The 15,318-nt window shown below is 36.5% G+C and overlaps 1 protein-coding gene across 1 annotated transcript in view; it reads left to right on the top strand.

Moving 5' to 3' along the window:
- The window catches only part of VPS13B (vacuolar protein sorting 13 homolog B), a 996,174-nt gene that overhangs the window by 598,479 nt on the left and 382,377 nt on the right, over nt 1–15,318 (top strand). The gene's annotated exons all lie outside the window — the stretch shown is intronic.

Genomic DNA, 15,318 nt, shown 5'->3' with positions numbered 1-15,318 from the left:
TGTTCCTTTCCTTTGGAGAATTATTTCCTTTATCTGGATTTAAAATCATATATTTTATGATGTATTTTATAATATAATATTATATATCCTTTATACTTGAGCACCTACCTTGCAAAATTGTTGTGAGGATCAAATGAAATAATTTCTGTAAAAGTGCTTAGCACAGTGCCTGGCACATAGTAGGTGCTCTATAAATGTTGCCCTTACCCTCTATACTCATTTTTTTTTTCTTGGATCTTTAAAAATTTTAGCTTCAAGATGATTGATGCAGGCCTGTCAGTCTTTGAGAACTTGACAGTGATAGTTGTGGAGGAAAAACTTCTTAAGTAATTTATGTGTGCTGGCTAAGGGAAAGCAACATTTTCACTTTTGCTTATTTACAGTTTATGAAGTACATCTAGATTTTTTGAAATTGAATTTGTCCCTTGTAATACTGGTATAGAATATTCAGTGTTGTGTGCATGTTATCATCACACACGCATACACTGTACATATGTACATATATATATTTATATTGATCTGGTATTTTATCTCTGTGTGGAGACCCCAATATGTAAATTCTCTTCAATGTTAAGTTACAGATGACAATCATCTGTAAATTGTAGGTTTAGAGAATTGTATGGCATACTGAGAAATTAAGTAATCTAACCATGATCACATAGCTAGGAGGTGGCAGAAGGTAAAACTTGAATCCAGGACTTCTAGTTCCATGGTCAACTCTTTAAATACTGTCACATGTCTTCCTAGATATAAATATAGCTATCAAGGCATCTAGGCAGCACAATGTGGGTAGAGCCTAGAGTCAGGAAGTCAGTCTTATCTTCCTGAGTTCAAATCTGACCTCAGACACTTACTAGATGTGTGATCCTGGGCAGATCACTTCACCCTGTTTGCCTTAGTTTCCTCATCTGTAAAATGAACTAGAGAAGGAAATGGCAAAGAACTCTGGTGTCTTTGCCAAGAAAACCCCAAATGGGGTCACAAAGAGTTGTACATAACTGAAACAACTGAACAACATGCTTATATAGACATATTTGCCATTAGTCATGAGAACAATTTCTTTGAATTTGACTTGAAATAATGTTAAACATTTTATATTTCTTTCTGGCACAATTTTCATTATCATAGAAAATGAATGTAAAACAATGTATTTTCCGTAATTTTTTTTTAAGAAAAAGGACACTTAAAATTTTTCATTATAAAGAAAAAACTATATCATGGAATATTAAGGAATTTATTATTATTCATTCATATACTTTGCATTTTCACAATATTTATTACATCTGCTTTGTTTCATCTTATAAGAATGTGTTTCACAGAATATGAAAGTTTCGTTCTCATCACCACAGCCTAACTCACATGGCAAGTCATGACATATGTTATTAATATTGGATATCCGAATAGCTATAATAAGGAATCCATTACTCAGTAACTTTTAATGTATTAACATACTGCTAGTTGAAAAGTGAAATTATAGTTTTTAAGTGACATTGCACATCAGGGTTTATTCCTGATGCTCCTATTCAGTGGACTTTTTTAGAGCTAAATTTATTGTTGCATTTTTGCCTCATTTAATGACATTCGTTATCAAGAAGGTTTTAAAAATATATAAGTTCTTGTAAAAATATACATCTTGCCCTAATCCTAATTTAATATAAATATGAATAACAAATATTTTAGATCTATTTGACTTTTTTCTCTGCCAGGGAAGCCGTGTTAGATGTGGGCATGGGGGAGAGATTGGTAACACAATTACATTTTTAAAAAGATATGGAATGATGGATGTAGTATACTTGTAGTTCAGGAAATTGATGAAAGAAAAAAGACATGAGTAGGTATGTAAGTTAGCTTTTACCTTTGTAAATATTTTTATTAAAAAGGAATACCTTCCAGTATTATTGGAAAGAAAATAAAATATTAGAATTCCCCAGGAGCTAAAGCAGGAATAATTTTAGCAAAATCCCTTTTAAAAAGGGCAGCTAGGTGGCACAGTGGATAGAGTACCAGCCCTGGAGTCAGGAGGACCTGAGTTCAAATGTGACCTCAGACACTTAACACTTACTAGCTCTGTGACCTTGGGCAAGTCACTTAACCCTCATTGCCCAAAACAAACAAACAAAAAACAAAAACAAAAACAAATCCCTTTTAAAAACTAATGTCCTGGGGGCAGCTAGGTGGTGAGGTGGATAAAGCACCAGCCCTGGATTCCGGAGGACCTGAGTTCAAATCCAGCCTCAGACACTTGACACTTACTAGCTGTGTGACCCTGGGCAAGTCACTTAACCCCCATTGCCCCGAAAAAAACCCAAAACAAAACAAAACAAAACTAATGTCCTCGTTTCTCACCACATAAATCTTTATTTGAAATCAGGGGCCCTGTACCATCTGCAAAGGTGTGAAGAATCTTCCACCCCACCTTCCCACTCCCCCCACTGTTGTTGGATCTCATGAATGAACACCTTCCTCCACTGGCGCTTTTATGGGCACCCGAATCAGTAGGATACTTTAGTTGCTCTTTTCTCATCAAACTCCTGCTTTAAAACCAATCCTAAGAATCTAAAGAATGCCTGCCTTTCCTTGGATATAATTTTCATGTGTGGGGTGTGTGTGTGTGTGTGTGTGTGTGTGTGTGTGTGTGTGTGTGTGTGTGTGTGTGTGTGTTCTGAGGCAGCTAGATGTCTTATTTGCTTTTGGATTTGTTTTTTATCCCAAACTCAAAATATTTAAGTGTCCTGAATTTTGTGTGTGGTCTCAAATCCTTAGTTAGAGTAACTTTAATGTCTTAACTGTTTGCTTTCTTTTTATTGCTTGGGATTTTCTTTTCTATTACAGGATAATTTGTTTACAGTATGCAGGGTTATGGTATGGAAGCAAGAGTACTAAAGGTTAAACATTTTCGCTATCATTTTGTTTATAAAATGGAAAAGTATATGTTGTTAAATTGTTTATGTGTTGTTTTTAAGTCTCCTTGGTGCTCTTTATAGTCTCTGTTGTTTAATTATAGCTTAGGAAAAATCCTGTAGAAATTTATTTGTACACTGTATTCTACACTAATAAGATTTTGCCATAGATATGTGAACCTTCATAATTACTTGTTATTTGGCCATTTTTGGAATCAAGATTACTAATGACTATTTTATAAAGTTAATGGAATTGGTAACCAAGACTCATAAACTTTTAAAATTGTACTAAAAAATTCCATGCTACATTTTACTCATGATGTCCTTCCCTCATGAAACCCAACTTAATTTAGTACCTATGTGTATAGAAAAAAATATCTCTTTCACTTATTTACTGTACCTCTAAAGCTTCACAAGTTATTTACATAATTATAAATGTTTCTAGCAAGTTCTGATGTTACCTGTTCATGAAATTGTTAGTTTTTTTTAATACCTCCTTTTAAGACCTAAAAAGGAGACCAGTGGAGTGAATACTTGGAAAAGTAAAATGTTCATGCCAATTAAATTTATTTTTGAGAATAATATTCTATTGTAACCCCCCAAACTTTCAATTCCTTAGAAACATAGAATGTATGAATTCTGAATTCTACTAAATCATATTCTGACTTATGGATATTTCATAAAAGAAGTGATCTTTCTCTTTTATCATCTTAATCCTATTTCAAGTCTACATATATCAGTATGAAGTCAAAGGACTGTATCCATATGCTAAGGTATGGAGAATATCCTCCCCTCCATCACTATTGGATACCATAAATTACTTCATAGGGTACTTTACTAGCACCTAAATCATTGTGATATTATTTGGTTTCTCTTTCCTTTTGACCCTCTAATCTTCAACTTAATTTGAATATGAATGAAGAATATATATGTAAGCACATGTATATGTGTGTACATATATGAATATGCACACATATAGCTTTTTTTAGCCCTATCCATGTGTGTGTTGTTAGATCCAAAGAGAAATGAATTTATCAACCCAGTGAGAAGTAAAAAGGATATAAACCTGAAAAGATAGTTTATAATACCAGGCAGTATATGAATTCAAAATTAGTGATAAATGTGATAAGAGATCATAGATATTCAGAAGAGTGAGTAAGTACAGTAGTTTGGAGTTGATGCAGAAAGAGGTCACAGAAGAAGTGGGTCTAGAGTGAGGCCCTTGAAGGATCATAGACTCACAGTGTTAGGCCTAAATAGGAATCCCTCTACACCTTATCTAAATATATCTGTATTCTACTTGAAGACCCCTCATTGATAAGAAACTGACTCTATCCTGGACCAACTTATTCCACATTTGGACATCTCTGATTGTTAGGTTAGACAGCAAATCAAAATCTTTACCTTAGGAAATTCTACTCAGTGCTCCTCATTCTGTCCTCAGGGGCCATGATAGCCCTATAAATACGCGAAGATAGCTATATCACATTCCCTTCTAAGTCTTGGATTTCTCAGGCTAAATATTGCTAGCTCCTTCTGTGAATCTGCTTCAAATCTGTTTCTGTATAACCTATCCTTTACACAGAGATGCCAAAATGATTAAAGCCCAGGCCTGACAATTATACCAGCCTAACAATGTCAGTAACAATGTCCAGTGGCTCTTTCTTAATAATAATAATAGCTACCTTTTATGTAGCATTTAAGATTTTCATTCTCATCTTTATGTCCAGATCTTCATGTAAGCTCCTTCTCCTGGTCACCTTGCCCTGGAGTTACACCATTTTGTCAATGTGTTTGCTTAAATTTGTTAACCAGAATGGATCAGTGTAATGAAGGTGTGAAGTAACCAGTGTAGAGAAGAGCAAATCCATCACCTCTCTAGTTCTGGATACTGTACTTATATTAATACAGTTGCCTTCTTTGTGCAGGAAGGGAGATTGGGTAAGGATGCTCTGTGTCAGACTTTTGACTCTCATTGAGCTTGTCATCTACTCACACTTTCTGTTCTGTTTTTTTCCACATAACATGTTTAGCCAGTTCCCATCCATCCTGTAATTATATTCATTTTTTTTTATCCCAAGTATAGAATTTTACATTTATGGTGATTTTTATTAGTTTAAATTAGCACCTTCTAGTCTGTGAAAATCTATTGTAGGCTGAGTTGTATATTGAGTGTACTATCCTCTCAACTTTGCATTTTCTGTTAACTTGATAAGCCTACCATCTATGTTCATCATGTCCCTTCTATTAGATTTCAAGTTCCTAGAGGACTGAGGCTATTTCATTTTTTTATCTTTGTATTCCTAAGGTTTAGCACAAGGTCTGATACATAGAAATAAATTAATTAAATGTTTGTTACATTGAATTAAATTGATAAAAATTTTGAACAGAACAGGGCCAAAGACCTAATCCTATGGATCCCACTATAGTCCTCTTCCAGGTTTACACTGATCAATTTCTCAACAGCCCTCTTTAGATTTAGACCTTTAAGCAGTTCCAAATCCATTTAATTATGCCATTTGTCATTCAGCTAAAATTTCTCCATCTTATTCGTGATACTCCTCAGAGTATTTGTCTAATTCCTTGTGAAAATTTAGGTCAATGAAATAGTCTAGAATGACTTTTTTTTTTTTGGTGGGGCAATGAGGGTTAAGTGACTTGCCCAGGGTCACACAGCTAATGGGTGTTGAGTGTCTGAATCTGGATTTGAACTCAGGTCCTCCTGAATCCAGGGCAGTGCTTTATCCACTGCATCACCTAACTGCCCCTAGAATGACATATTCTTGATGAAATAAATCATGTTTTCTGTGATACTTAGCTTTCTTTCTTTCTAGCCTAACCCATGGCAGAGAACCAACATTCTGAGTTTACATGAACTGGATCTAATATTGGAGATGCCCAAAGGGGCAGTTTTGCAGAATTTGAAGAGTTCATGGATCTCTTTGCAGAGTGAAGAAATCATTCATATACACATTTTTCATGGATTTTCTAAGGCATATGCAGAACAGAACTCAGATATCCTAGCTGGCTATCATAGGTTGGTTGGTTTGTTTGTTTTGGGGGATTTTCTTGGTGGTGCAATGAGGGTTAAGTGACTTGCTCAGGGTCACACAGCTAGTAAGTGTTGTGATGTTTAAAATCTAAATTTATGGTCACCTTAAATTAGAAGCTTTAGCACTAGTCTTTGGGCATTAAGTATTTATTAAAGCATACTAGATATTAGTAAAAAGAGAACATGTGGAGTTCAGAAAGTTAAGAAAAGGCCTATCTAGCCTACAGTTTCTGCCTGGTCTGGTTCTTCCTCAAGTCCTAAGTGTGGAAGTTTTTTATAGGTCCGGAGCAGAGACTGTCCTTACACACTGCTTCAAGCTGATTGGTTAACATCATCCAAATCCATCAGGTTCACTGGGCTTGAAGGTGGTTTCCACTTGAGTTCAAAGTCCTTAGCTTCTGAGAACAATACCCTCTTAAGGGCAGGCCAGGTGTGGTTACAGTCTAATTAACTTTAAGTAGGCTAACAGCAAAGTCAATCACCCTCCCTTAATTCAATCAGTTTAGATGAGTCTCCAGGTGGGGCCTTTGAGTATCTGCCAAATCCCATTATTTTATCACAGTGTCAAGTGTCTGAGGTCATATTTGAACTCAAGTCCTCCTGAATGCAGGGCCAGTGCTTTATCCACTGCGCCACCTAGCTGCCCCCATCATAGGTTTTACTGATCTGTATAGAGTAGTTTTATATCTAGTATTCAAATGAGTGAGATGTATGATGATGATAATAAAAACTCATATTTATTACATGTCACTTTGAGCATAACAAAACACCTTCCCTACAACAATCCTGTTAGTTGGGACATACATACAAACGTGTGTGTGTGTGTGTGTGTGTGTGTGTGTGTGAGAGAGAGAGAGAGAATCAGATCATACAGTGAAATTCCTTTAGCTAGACTTATTTATATAAGACATTTGACTAACGAATTTCTAGTGCTTGGGACCTTTTTTACAATTCATTCTGTGCATTACAGTCAAATGAGGTTTCTTAACAATTTCTGAATATTCAAATAAATGCAACAGAATTTAAACAACTACTATGTGCACAGAATGGACCCAGGTAATGAAGGAGGATAAGACATAACTGTTGCCCTAGTGGAACTTACAATCTAGCAGGATAGATAGGATTTGTATGAATAACTATAATACAAATACAAATCAAGATAACACATAACAGATCCAATAAATTTATTTAAAGTAAAGGCAAAGGAGTATAATTTCTAAAGTAAAGAGTGGAGGGATTAGGAAGGCTTCATGGAGGAATCATCATTTGAACTCTGTTTTGAGGGATGGATAGAGTTTCAACAGGTAGAACAGTGAGGAAGATGTCAAGGACATTCCAGAGCAAAGGCAGTCAGGCAAGAGAGTATAGGATATATATAGGGATTATAGGAACAAGTCTAATTTGGCAGGAGAATTTTGTGATGTACTGGATACGAGACTGAAATGAATGGCAGGAAGCTCATATTTGAGTCCCCTATCTGCAGCTGAAACCTATATGACCTTGAACAAGGAGTTTGACCCAATTCTACCTCAGTGTCTGCTCTTGAAAATGCAGGGGCTGGACTGCCTTTCCTTAAAGGCCAGTTCCAACTCTAATACTCAGTGCTTTCACAATTCTATGATTAACTTTGCAGTGATTTGAAGGAAGGATAAGAAAAGGTTGAAACAAAGAAATCTTGATTCTGCTCAAAATCCTTCAATGGTTCTTCACTGTCTGTTGATTAAAGTGCAAACTCTTTAGCCTGATCTTCAAGAGTCTTCCCTCAAGCTGCACCTTGGTATCCTGTACTACAGAAGATGGTGTACAGGGGATATCTCCTCTAGGAGGCCATCTCTGATCGTCCCAGTTGTTAGCATTCTTCCCCGCCTCAAATGATCTTATTTATGAACATCCCAATCTGTTCAAAATGTTGTGTGCCCACCTCCACCCCCACCCCAAATAGAACATTAACTTCTTGAGGTCAGATGCTGTTTTATTTTTGTTTCTTCAGGTTGAGAAGAAAACTGTTTGATGCAGCTTGCATCAAAGCACTAATCGTGGAAATCTTTTTCATTTGGAAATGTGCTCTAGAGTCTTAGAATTCCTGGTTTACTGACTTTCAAGTTGTATATAAGAAGGAAAAGAGATCCGAATAAACAAGGCAAAAATAAAGATTTAAGAAAAGGAAGTTATAGTTGCAAATAAGATGTGAGCAAAAATGGAGTAATGGGACCAAGATATAATATAGTCAGGGGCAACTGGAACTGACCTATCTTTTTTGAGCAAAAATGCTTATTGATGGCCTCAATAAGGTGACCCTCTCTCTGCTGTTTGAAGGAATGCACTTCTGACTGGCTTGTTAGCCAATCAAGCCCTGAACCATGACAAAAGTAGTTTAGAAGGTGGAGCAAGTTTGAGAAATCTTTTGGGAAAGAAGAAAGATGAAAAATAGGTAACAGTGGGATATCACATTGGAAAATAGCTAATAGTGGGCAATAAAGGTACTGCACTCACAGCATGTAGCTGTTCCATTATATCATGGAATTAGCATACAAAATAATTGATCTCCAATCATCTGTGCCAGATCTATTGAAATCTTTCCTTGAAATATCCCTTTGTTATATATCTCTTGCTTTTACCATTCCTTAATTATGTAAATTAGAGTTTGCTACCTAGGATTTGTTCTGAGAACTAAGCAAATTCAGTTTGCATTTCCAAGACTTTGTTATATTAAATATCATATGCTCTTTCAGATGTCAGGCTCCCTCCAGGCTTCTCTGTAATTCTCTGTCCAAGACTGGATTATAGAGGAGGTACAACGGACATCTGTTTTATATCCGGTTCTGAACTTGGCACTTGGCTCCTAGCCATAGCTCCATGAGGGTTGCGGTTGCACTAGATCCTGCAAACTGCGTAGGATGGGCTTAGGTCAGGACTTGAATGGAAGGCCCCTAGGGAATAAACTGGTGCCATCTACAGTTGGTATATGTGATACATGAGGAAGGAGAAAGGGCACTAAAGAAAACAAATATGGGAAGAGAAGCTAAAACAGACCAAGGATGTGCAGAGAAAGTCCAAAGGGAACAGTTCTCAGGATACTGAGAAGTTGACTACCAAATGTCTAAAAAGGAGAAGATTGCAGATGGGAGAAAATTACAATATAATGCTAAGGAAAAAATGGTATTCAAGAGGAAATTAATAACTACTGAACCATGTGTCTACTTTCTCATCTCTACAAAATATAAGAATCGTGTCCATAAATATTAATGACATTTTTGATGAAAAATAAATATACAAGTAAGATAGCCCCTCTCCTCAAGGATTTTGCTAGGAGATCACTTTGCGATCTATAGCAATAATCTATATGAGTTGTGATGAGGGCCTGAACTAATGTAGTGGCTGTAAAAGAGAGAAAGAGATAAATACAAGAGGTACTGAAGAGGTTGAACTGAAAAAATACTGAGTGGACATGAGGATGAGTGAGAATGAAGAGTCACGGTTGACTCCTAGTCTGGGAGCTTTGATGACTAGTCATTTTCTAGACAGAAATAGAGGAGTAATACTCCAGAGGGAGAATATAACCAGTAGGTGGAAGTCTCAGGGAGACTTATTTCATTTCAGTATAAGGAAGGACATCCCAATCTGTTCAAAAATATATTAAGCTGCTTGGGTAAGGTATTTCTTCTCCATCTCAGATAATCAAGCAGACATGTTGTTAAAGAGATGCTTCTCTATGACCTTTCAGGTCCCTTCCAATTCTCAGATTCTATTGTTCTACTTTATTAATCATAGTTTTAAGAAGATGACCTATTAATATTTTGTTGATTATCTTAAGGGCCTGCTTGCTGTTTCCACACTGGATATGCCTAATCTCCCCTTTCCATATGTTTGCACTGGCTGTCCCCAGTGCCTACATGTTATCCCTCCTTACTTGAACCTCTTCAATTTCCTGGATAATGTCAAGACTTAGTCCTGGTGCACAGATTTTGGCGATGGAATGTCTTTTGTGAAGAATACTGAGTTTGCCAGAATACTGAGATCAAGGAGAAAGAATATATATGGATGGGCACTAAGTATAAGACTGGAAAGGCAGGAAGGGGCCACATTGTAAGTGATTTAAATATCAGACAGTGTCCTTTTATATTTCACTCTGGAGGTAACAGGGAACCACTGTAGTTTGAAGGAAAGTGGCATGGTCAGATATAAGCTTTAAGAAAAGCAGTAAGGCCTCTTATAGATCTATATGACTATAGATCAGACAGCTGATTGGATTCAGAAGGATTAAACAAGCCAGAGAGTTCTCTGGATTACATAAATTTCAAAAGAGAAAATCTGAATGAGAACTATTAGTTATTGGTAGACTAGTAACCAGTAAAAATTAAATGTACTATATTATAGTGTGTTGAATCTGTAGAAGTAACATTATTAGAGTTGGATTAAAGTGATAAAAGATAATAAATATGAAAGAGGGAGAATTTCTTTAGAGTTGGATTCAATTCTGTGTGATTCCTATCTAAAGTTGACTTGCAGCCATAGCAAATTTAACAAGAGAATTTCAAAGTAGGAATAATGCCAATCATCTGTGGAAAAGGCAGTGTAGACAGTAGGGGTAGGTAGGAGGTCTAACAATCTTTAATATGGACACATAAATCTATGCTCATTTTATTTATATGTTTTAAAAGCTTTAAAAATATACGATTTTATTCTGATTTAGAGTTAGTCTTCTTTCAAGGTCACCTGTGTGGGAATTCCTATAAATTTCACCACAAAGTAAGAACATTCTAAATTCTCTCCTAGTTATGTGAAGTCAGTACTTGAGCCAGATTCTTGCATGATCTGTAAATCCTTGAGGATTTTATGGAAACACACCTGTAGTATATTATATATCAAACATAATTTCTGAAAATCTCTCTTATCCCGCATAGGCAATAAATTATTGAGCACTATTACTTGGCAATTGATAGCAGCATACATATTCATATAGTGTCTATATATGTTAACATAGTTTAATTTGTTTATTCATGTTAAGAAAACAAAAAAGGAATTAAATTATTTTTGTTAGAAGGGAAAGACAATATAACTTTTATGTCTATATCTTAATAACTAAAAATTTATACATTTAAAAAATTAAATCAAAAATATATTTTTTTATCCTTTCCAGCTTTCCCATTGGGAAAACAAAATACTTGTAACAAATATGTATAGTTGACCATATGACCTTATAAGAAAATATATATAAAGCAGACATGACTATGCAAAGTATCCAATTTTGACAGCATGAGGTGTTTGAGATATGGGAATTCCCTTAACCAACACAAATCACAACCCGTCTTTGACTTAGTAGATAAGTCTTAAGCAAATGTTTACAATACAGAGGGATATAAAGACTTACCAAGCTTAATGTAGCTATTACTTGTCAGAGAGGTATTTGAATCTATACCTCTATGATCTGTTTCTATATATTGGTTCATTTCAACATCACTTGAGTCACTTCACTGCGCAAGGTATGGAGCTAAGCAGGAACTGGGGATACAGAGGCAACAAAGGCAGTACCTGCCTATGAGAAGTTTTTATTGTACTGAAAAAATACAACATATACCACAGATAAGACTATACAGAGCCAAAGCCACAATGGTAGAGTAAAGGAAGCACTCAGCTGAGCTTTCCCAACATACCCTTCCAGCCAACTTTAAAATAATGAATTCAAATCAAAATTCTGGATTGAGAGAGCCTACAGGCATTCTTTGAGCCATCCTTTGTTGAGCCATTCTTTGTTGCCATCCTTCTAGTAATGTGCTTTTCTCCTTAATTAGCTAGAATACACTCTCTTGATTGCCAGGGCCATCCTCAGAGTTATCTCTGCTGTTAAAAGCTGTTGGTTCTAGTCCTCCTCTTTCGTAGCCTTCAAGATCCAGAATCCCTTCCATGCTAATATGAGCCATAAGAGTAGGATTTTGTGAGAGGAGCATAAGGTGTACTGCCCCACAATGCCATAAAATTTGCATATTTTTTCTCATTGAAAAATCAGATATAACCAAAGAAAAGATCTTTATTGTACTTTAAAGTATATTGTTTATCCCAGGCATATCCAGAGCTGGGAATGATCCTCATTATATGAGGTGCTGGGAATATAAGGGGAAAAATGAAACAGTTCTTTGTCTTCATGGAGCTCACATCATACATGAGTATATATAGAATACAAGCAATAGAAATACACAGAAATGGGGTTTGGGGAGTGTGTGTTCCCAGTTAGAAATCAAGGAGGGGGGCAGCTAGGTGGCACAGTGGATAAAGCACCGGCCCTGGATTCAGGAGTACCTGAGTTCAAATCTGGCCTCAGACATTTGACACTTACTAGCTGTGTGACCCTGGGCAAGTCACTTAACCCCCATTGCCCGGCCAAAAAAGAGTAAAAAAAAACTAAACTAAAAAAAGAAATCAAGGAGGAACATGCAGAAGTGGCATCATAGTCATGAAAAAGCTGGGTTATAAAAGTTGGGAATATGAGATCTTATTTTGAAGGTGGTATCCAGATCAAAAGCCGAGGTTGCTACCAGGATCAATAGTGTTTATTCAGGGAATGAGTGAGTGAAGAGACATGGTATTGGTGTAAGCCTGAAGGGTTTAATACCAGTAGAACCAATGGTTTTAGAGGTTCTAAATTCTGTAGATGACAGAAATGTCTATATTATTCATTCTCTTCATGCCTGTTTCTCTGCCTGGCTATGTGAGGCTGGCCCTAATATCCAACCTCCCCTAAATTAATTCCACTTGGATTGCTCTCATTGCCATAGTCAGCATTTCCCTCTGTGAAGATGGCATCTCTTTGTCCTTTAAGAAATAACACCTCTAAGTGGTAGCAGACAAGAACAAATATTAAATTGTCCAGCATACGGAAAACAAACATGTAAACAATTATATATCTCTGTGAAAGTTAATGCACAGTGCTGATTCAGCAATGGAGTTATGTGCCAAAATTCCACAAGTATATATTATACAGCTATTATATGTTCAGCATTCATGCAGTGTATTGGTAAAAGGATTTAACATTTTAGATAAGAATTGGGGGCCAGACTAAATGATTCTCAGTTCCCCATCATGCTACCAGAGTAAATGTGCATCCCGCCCCCCCCCCAAAAAAAAAACCCCAACAACAGCAAAACAACCTCCCTACTTCTGACCACATGGTTCCCTTTGCAATGTCAAAATCTGGTATTTCTTCCTTTGAGGCTTAAGATTTCCATAAGATATCACAGCCTTACAGTTAGGTGCATTGAATCTGATAAAGTATCAGGTTCCTCTGAATATGACAGCCTGGTTAACAGTTATTTTTCCTTTTGATGTTTCCCTGATTTACTGATTTACATGAGTGAGGTAGTTGCCTCACTGAGGAGTTCCTCTGATGAAATTTCAGGTCCAGACCAAGAATGTTTCCTAAGATGACCTTTCTCACAGAGTACATAGTTCAGAGAGACAGGTCTGACTATAGTAGTATCTTTGATTTTTCTCTCCTCTAGGGCTTCTCTTTTTACCTTTTTTTTTTTTTAACTTGTCTCTTGATGGGGAACATGTGAGGAGCTACTTAGTAATGTTTTATTGTCTTTCACTATTAGAAGAGATATGAGCCCTAATCATTTGGTTCTGAATTTTTTAAATTCTAAAGTTTCCACATTATCATAGATTTTGTATGTAGCTTTGGAACTTCCAGTTGGATACTGCTTTAGAGCTGTTATTTGTCCTTTGTTCTTGAGGAGAACCAATGACATCAGGACATTAGTGAATTGGATTTAAGTGAGGCAGGGCTATACAAAGTCACCAACCTCATTCTCTTCTCCAGAACCTGTCCTGTGGCAAGACATAGACCCAACTGGAGAGGGCCCCAATGCAGTGGGAGACCTTGGCTTTTTTTTTTTTAAAGCAATTCTATTATTTTTATTTTTTTCCATAAAAGTATTTTATTATTTTCCAGTTACATGCAGAGATAATTTGCAACATTTGTTTTTATAAGATTTCTAGTTTCAATTTTTTTTCCCTCCCTCCCCTCCCCACCCCCCCAAGACAGCAAGCAATCCAGTATAGGATATATATGTACAATCACATCAAACACATTTCTGCATTAGTCATGCTGTGCTAGAAGAATCAGAGCAAAAAGAAAAAACCTCAAAAAACAAAAACAAAAAAATAGAGATAGTATGGTTCAATCCGCATCCAGATTCCATAGGTTTTTTTAGTTTTTTTCTGGATTTGGAGAGCATTTTCCATCATGAGTCCTTTGGAACTATCTTGGACCATTGCATTGCTGAGAAGAGTCAAGTCTATCACAGTTGATCAACACACACACAATGTTGACACTGTGTACATGTACATATATATATATATATATATATACACACACACACACACACACACACACACACTTTTTTTGTGGGCAGTGAGGGTTAAGTGACTTGCCCAGGGTCACACAGCTAGTAAGTGTCAAGTATCTGAGGCCAGATTTGAACTCAGGTACTCCTGACTCCAGGGCCGGTGCTTTATCCACTGCACAACCTAGCTACCCCTATATACACTTAAAAAAAAAAATCAATCTGGGAGGGGAAGACCCTCAGGGTTTCTGGATAGAACAAAAATTACTATTTACATTTGCTCTGAGCCAACAAAACTCAAACAGTGACCAACGGAGGGTTGGATTGGGATCCATTATGGTCCAGTCAGTGAGAAGCCATAGTGACTGCCTTAGAGTAGCACTCTGCTCAATGATCTAGCCCACCCTCCCTAACTTGTATTCTCATTCAAGAGTTGAGGTTCCCTAAAGGCCCCCTACCATGAATTCTGTGGATCCATACCCTAAAACTATATTGTACATGAATCCCACCGATGAGTTTATTTTCCATAGCAAGTAAATAAAATTAGCTTAAAGCAAAGACATTTAATAGGATAGTTTAGTAAGAACAGTTACCGGAATGTATTTACACACACATGTTTGGGGCACACTTGCCTTTTTCTTATATATATTCAAATTGATTATATCACCTGTTCCATGATACTTGTTTGATTCAAGCAATTAAAGACTCAGAACTTTTTGTTCCCCCAAACCTCCCATGGCTCCCCTACCACTACCCTCTTATCTTAGAACTTAAATTTGTAGTTCACTGGAAAAAAAAAATGAGGCCATTAACCAAGAACTCTCTTTTCTTACACCAATCACATGCCTTCCTCTAATATCTCCTCCTTCATTCTGTCCCATATGAAGAGGTAGCCCTTTCCCATGCCAGGGCAAACCCCTTTACGTGTACCTGTGATCACATTCCACCCATTTTTAAAATTTTACTCTATCATATCCACCCTCTCACTAATTTTTATTATTTCCCTGTCTCCTGGCTACTTTTC

Source organism: Dromiciops gliroides, chromosome 1, assembly GCF_019393635.1.
Source record: "Dromiciops gliroides isolate mDroGli1 chromosome 1, mDroGli1.pri, whole genome shotgun sequence".
Lineage (NCBI taxonomy): Eukaryota > Metazoa > Chordata > Mammalia > Microbiotheria > Microbiotheriidae > Dromiciops > Dromiciops gliroides.
Note: the sequence above shows the minus strand (reverse complement) of the source record. Positions and strands in the feature narration are given on the sequence as shown.